Source organism: Pinus tabuliformis, chromosome 1_2 (assembly GCF_031772625.1).
Source record: "Pinus tabuliformis cultivar Carrire ecotype Pingquan chromosome 1_2, CPIR1, whole genome shotgun sequence".
NCBI lineage: Eukaryota > Viridiplantae > Streptophyta > Pinopsida > Pinales > Pinaceae > Pinus > Pinus tabuliformis.
Window position 1 is genome coordinate 938,984,031 of NC_142298.1, and position 7,097 is coordinate 938,991,127.

Below are 7,097 nucleotides of genomic sequence, written 5' to 3' on the forward strand. Positions count from 1 at the left end.
ACAATTTTCTACGAGATAATTACTTCCAATGATACAATCTATCTTCTTAGAAAATTTATGATCATTAAGCAATTATAGTTCATAAAATTTTGACCATAAATATAGTAGGGTTGTAGATGTCGTAGTAAAATAAATATGCACACGAGACACAAAATTTACTATGGGAAAACCCTAAACCAGGGGAAAAACCTAAAACCTAAAAACCTTTTCTTAGGATAAATTGTCCAATTAAATGAATTTGTACATCTAAATCTCTAGTCAAATATAGTTAAATTAACCATATCACTGTCCAAGTCAAATATGGTCAAAGGAGAGAGAAATTCAAACTTGGTCAATAAGATGAATTCGACCTTTGATGGTTTTTGTCAACTTTGGTCAAGGAGTTTGAGTTTTGGCCCTGCAACTCCTAAAAAAAATTGGTCAAACTTCCATAATTGACTTGTGGTCAACGATGGTCAAACAGTTCGGTCAACGTCCATTTTTTCCCCATAAATTTGGTTAATTGTCCAATCAAATATCCCAAGAGATTTGGTCCAATATCCAGTAAAATATTTGGCCAAAGTAGCCCAGAAAAATGCCAAGTCAATGTTGGTCAATGAGTCAAAATTCAGCCCAGAAATTTCGGTGGTCAACTTTAGCTTTCTTCATTCTTCACACATGTAAACATAATTCTTCTTTGTGATTTGAGTTGTTTAGATTATTTTCAAATGAGGAGGGTCAAATGTCAATATATACATGTCCAATCATGTGGGTTTTGACGAAGGGTGGAAACCCTTCATGAGGTAGGGCCGACTTGAACAAAAGGAATAATAATTATTTTTCCTTTGATTTGTAGGCTTCAAATACCAACCGCAGCTATATATTTTCAACAATCCTAGCGCAACCCAACATCATAATCAAACTCTAGCTTTGCCAAACCAATGAATGTCATTGCAAAAATCTAGTAGCAGGCCTCAACAACACTTTGTCCAACCACTTGATCATACTCAACTTTCCATACTAGCCCATCAACCATAGCCAATATTTTGTCATCTGCAACTCTGATCAATAAAATGGTATTTTCACTACCATAAACTTCAATTCTTATAAGCATATGAAAACCCTAGTAGCTCTTAGTCAACAATTTGACCTTGCCAATAACAATAAACTCATACATGCAACAACACCTACTCTGGTAAGTGCTCTGTATCAACACTCATTTATCCCACACCTATTGTAATAACCTTATAGTAGCTTACGTGTATTTAATAATCTGACCAACAATAATAATAAAAACAATTACGGGGCTTTAGCAACAATCAAGAAACAAGTATGGTCTCTCTAGCTCAGTCAAATAACACATTTGCAACACACTACATTGGCATGATTTTCTAAAAAAGGCACGGTCTTATGCATGAAACCCTAGCCAGATTCAATGACAATACTGCTAATGCAAACCCTTACTATTGTGCATGCCAGATATGAAATGGAGAAATGTCAACAACCCTTGCCAAATTTGTCAAGCTTATCACTTTAGATGTCAACCGTCAGATATGCTTCTTGTGTATTGTTGTACATGATCCAAATGGAAAGTCGCATCCACTGATGGTAGTTACCCATGGTATCCACGACATGGTATATACACCCATGGTATTTACCCATGGCATTGTAACTAAAAAAGATATAAAATTCAGTCTCACTTTATAAAGGGGAGATTCATCTAGAAACATTTTTCTTTATTTTAATAAAATATTTCTTATGTGTTTTCTGTGTTTTTTCCTTCTCTCTGGGTGTTTTGGGCTCTGGCCTCTCCATATCTAGATCACTGGTATCAAAACAGGTGATGACTCCATGGTATTCAGGGTTTTTTTTAAGAGTTTCTAGTGAATATCCTTAATCCTTTACCAAGAACAACCACAGATGATGGCATCAAGATATGAGACGACGACCCTGCTTTTGCCTCACACCAACAATGCAATTGAGTTTCTCCAATAAGGGATTACAAAACAAAGCACAGAGAAATACGAGAGCATGTCCGAAGATCCTTGAATTTGCACCATCATCAGGCGATTCAATCTGTAAAATCTTAGATTTAACGAAAACGGGTTCTTGCATCATTGAATCAACCAAAGGTAGTGGCTTGATCTTGTCGTGCCCTGTGATTCAAACTCCATACCACCTAAAAGTTAAGCGAGAATTTCAGGATTCAACTCATATGTTGGTGATGGAGATGAGCTCGTGGGAGGCCCAACTCAGCCCTTCGATGATGACTACATCGGTTATGTTCCTCTTTAGCCCTCACAAAGGTATGATTTCTCCTTCATGCCACTAGATCAATTCCCCGTCGACAATATTTATGCGACGCTGATGAGTTTAAGGATGCCAATAGTTTCGACAATGAGCTTCTCGGTGAAATTACGCGTACGCGTCTTTAGACAACTTTGTAAGCGATGCACCTTTCGTTGGTATGTGGGGTTCAAGTTTTTTTAACCCATCAATTCCAAGTGCAACATCAAGATTTAGTGAACCGGTTGAAATCACACGCACATTTCTACGACCCAAAAAGCATCCCAACCACATCACAGTCTTCTTGACAAAAGTGCTGCCGATTTAGCTAAGGGCTACCTATAGTGCCACCTCCTTTTCAAAAATTTTATCATCACCAGATGCCTCAATATAATCATTTTCTCCTTTCTTCCTACCTTGTGCAGAAAATTTTCGAGATTGAAACATAATCGTTGAATTTGTAGCAACTATCTGATGTCATTCAAAAGAGAAAGAGATGAAGGCATTTGGTGAGAGCAGTCTAAGAGCTCGTCTGGGAGAAGCAGTGGCTCTAAAGATTTTATCCTTTGGAAGAATGTTGCGGCGAAGCAAACGGGTAACTTGCAAGACACGATCTCTGAATTCTTGTGTCATTGCCATTTCTTTGAAACCCTATGTGGCGTTGCCTTAAATAAATTGTAGCATCGATAATGCTTGAGGGCTTTCTCAAGCTAAGTTCTATGCTTTTAGTTCAACAGACCTTGTTGTGCATAGTGCTGCTTGAAAATCAACAACTTAATGTGTTACGGCACTAAGCTATCAAAAAGGCAACAATGCACAATATAGTGGTCCATCTTTGGATGCTCTTGCATATGCCAGCTAGGTGAAAGGAGATGCTCGATTTGAAGACATTTTTTTTTTCAGAAGAGAAAATCATCATAGATTATATTAAGAGAATATAACAATCATATTACATAGCAGAGAGCTCATCAAAATCTTGTGACTGATAACTAGAGTGATCCGACAGCAGATATCAAAAGCATCCCGAAAAAGGAAGATCCTGATAGTCCGAGAGAACATACATATTTTGAGATCTTGAGTCAGATAAACATATTCCTTGATACATAGAGAAGCTATCAGAGAAACTATCAGAAGAGAAAAAACTTCTAACTCGCAGCAGTGAACAGATACATACAGTGGGACAAAAAAGTACTCAGAAATACACAGATCATCCTAAAAGATCATGATTGGCCGATATGAGCGGCAGAATAGCGTCCAGGGCTATCCTGGAATCTTTGAAGAGATGAGCGTTCCTCCATTTCCATAGGAGCCAGCAGGCAAGGACGAACAAGGTTCGCCAGGATGAGCGCTGTTCGCTCCACCAAATAAATCCTTCCAGCAGTGGAGGCGATGTCGGGGTCGAAGCCGAGAGAGCCCTTATGATAAGCCAGAACCAGAACGATCGAGCATGAGCAGCGAGAGAGTTAAAACAGGGATACCAGAATCTCCACGATGCCAAGGATGAGATAAAAATCAGCGGAGCCCCGGCCAAAGGCCAGAGAAGGAACCCGAAACCAACCCCCAGGAACAAGTATAAGTAGAGATGGGAAGACGGAGCGTTCAAGTGTTAATGCTACCCAGGTGGCGAGCTGCATGCATCTCGATTTGAAGACATACTTGTGCAGATATCACTTTCTTCTGGTCATGCGTTTCCGAGGTTGCAATTACAAAATAAATTTTCACCATTTCAGGTGGTGGGTGGTGTATCCCATCTTCCATTATTGGATTCATCAATGAGATCCATGCCTCTTAGTTCTAGTGAATGGAAGCAATAATTAGATTTCACAACTAGTTCGAAAATTGAATTTGGTGGAATTACAAAGAAAAAGATTATTAGTAAGGATTAGAGGAGGAATATGCTTCTGCTAGATGTAAGGAATGGTTATGAATGGGATATTGGGCATTTCTAGGGAGAAAAAAGACCTGACGTTGATTTCTTTAGGAATACTAGTTTTGGAATTTCAGATGCAGAGACAAACATTTCAGATCCATTGGCAGGGGTGGACAAAGCAAGTATTTATATTATGATGTATTGCACTAGAGGGATTTGATGTGATGTTTATTATTATAATGCATAAAGGCTTCCAAAACTTGTACACTCCAAAAGGGGGCATCACATAATACCTTAAGGGAGAGGGCCACTTTAAATGGATGAGAAATTTGTTTGTGTTTGATTCTCGACTATTTGTCTCTCCAAATGTTTTCAAGCCTATAAATGCCACTAATAAACAAAGGAGGGTATTAAGTCATGGAGAGATACAGGCGGATCAAGATTATCTTTCATTTTGCAACAATACCTTTGGAAGGTGCCATTTGCGTGAATCTTTGTTATTTGAAATATGACTTCATAATTGTGCAAAATTGGATTGTGATAGACTCATTTGTCGTGTCAAGAGTGTGTGCAAGAGTTCAAAGGTTGTTGTTCGACAATATGCACAATTGCTCCTAGAATTAGACTTACCTTATAATCTTCCCTTCTAGCCATGTAGTTAACAAATACATGTGCCTTTGTTGACTATCTTGAAGCGTACTTTCAGCTAAATATCCCTCCTAATTCTAAGGTAATGTCATGGTGGGACTATCAAATCACAACAGTGAGAATAAAAAATGTGAAACTTGAGCACTGGGAGGAAGCCTTTACAACATCTCATTGGATAGTGAGAATTTACAAAGATAAGCCACCAAATTTCTACCAAGCAAATCGGCAAGCAAACTATCTCGTCACAGTTATGGGTCAACCACACAAAACCCTTGTCAAAGTCCATTCGTTAGGCCGCACACTGTCAACATCACAGTTGGCCCACAAGCATTACAAGGTATCTCTTTTCTGTTATCTTCATCCATCATGGTTATGGGTCATCCACAAAACCCACAGTTATGGGTCAACCACACAAAACCCTTGCAATCGAAGTCCATTTGCTAGGCTGCACATTGTCAGTATCAAAATTGGATTATAAGAATTACAGGGTATCTCTATACTCAAATCTTCATTCATCATAGTTATGGTTCATTCATACACCCGTGGTTATGGGCCATCTGCCAACCCATGGTTATGGGTCAACCATACAAAATCCTTCTCCTCATTGGATCATGGTCAACATAAATTTCTCAAGAGGGAACTCTATGGAATACAGACCATTGCTTCTTAAGGATAGAGAAATGATCCAAATGGAAAGTCGCATCCACCCATGATATTTACCCATGGTATTTACCCATGATATTTTCCCATGGTAATTACCCATGGTATTGTAACTTAAAAGGCTATAAATTTGGCCCTCACTTTGTAAAAGGGGAGATTCATCCAAACAATGTAGTTGGAACAATTTTCTTTATTTTAATAAAATCTTTCTTATGTGTTTTATGTGTTTTTATGTTCTCTATGGGTGTTTTCATCTCTCGACTCCCCACATTTGGATCAATACAACTTTTAACCAATTCCTGCTTCAATGATGACTTAATCATAAACAAAGCAATTCACCAAACTTGTCTCATACCTTAAGTAGGTTTGCTAATGAAATGTGTGACACTAACTACTCCATACCTTTTCTGTCATTGATTACCAAAGTTATACCTATGATTACAATACTCCTAAAGGCCATTGATGAAACCTTTGGTTTCTTTAAGAATTCAACTTAAGGTTGTATTCAAGAACACGGCTTCTCCGCCACTGATTTCTAAGAGATTTATCCTTCAAACTGTTGTAGCAAACATTGCCCCCTCCCACCTTTTACCAACCCTATTCTTGCAACAAACCGGAATGGTTCCAACTCCCTTTATGCCCTAGTTTGAATCCAAACATAATCCACAAGTTTACCTCAAGTGATTCTTCAACAGGGACTGAATTGTCACAAAGAATTTCCTTTTCGAACTACTGAAAGAAAAGTAAAAATCTTAGCCCGTATGTACCGCTGAAATACCCTTGAAATTCAGTCTCATATGTACATTAAATAGTCCTTAAGAAAGCCAAAACATATCTCAAAAACATTGTCAAAAGGAGGTATGAATATTTTACTACCACTCTCAAAATTACCCACAAATGGGAAGGTCTGCACATCGCTGATGCCTGACATCATTGGTGGACAGAGGCATCCATTCAAAAAGTCAGAAACCTCCCTTTGATTGTTTGCTGGGGCATTTGGTTGAACAAGAATTGTTGTATCTTCCAGGATGCTCTAACCCATTGGCCAACCACTTGTAACTATATTTCTGCTATATACAACCTGATTCTAGATGATCCTGATCAACAACATGCGTGACCTATTTTGATGGGTCTGCTAAGGCCGCGCACTGTTGTGGGGGGGGGGGGTTGCTGTGCTCCATATAAATGAACATATTTTTTTCAAAATAAAAGTGGGTTTAGGGAGAGGCACAAATAACTATGCAGAACTCAGCAGCCTAAGACACCTTCTCATCTTTGCTCTGGAACAAAACTGCCACAGGATTCAGATTTTTGGGGACTCACAACTTGTTATAAATTGGATCAACTCTGCATATCATTGTCACTTGCACACACTCAGGGGTTTACTGGATGAAGTCATCACTCTAAAATCACATTTTGATTTTATTGTATGCTCTCATATATACAGGGAAAGGAATGTGGTCATTGATTGTCTATCCAAAGAGGTCGCACAACAAATCAGGGGGCAGTGGCTGATTGAGGAATTCAGAGATAGTCTTTTTCTAGTTCTTTCATTGACCATTCATTGAATTGGATGGAAAATTTTTGAAATGATCTTCAAAAATATCATTCGACATATTTTTGCTTTTTGTTTACTTTACATCTTTGGTTATTG

General features: G+C 38.3%; 1 pseudogene; it reads left to right on the top strand.

The window, feature by feature from the left end:
• The first annotated feature begins 2,761 nt into the window (after positions 1–2,761).
• Positions 2,762–4,772, top strand: LOC149209033 (rhodanese-like domain-containing protein 8, chloroplastic pseudogene; annotated as a pseudogene).
• Positions 4,773–7,097: the final 2,325 nt, after the last annotated feature.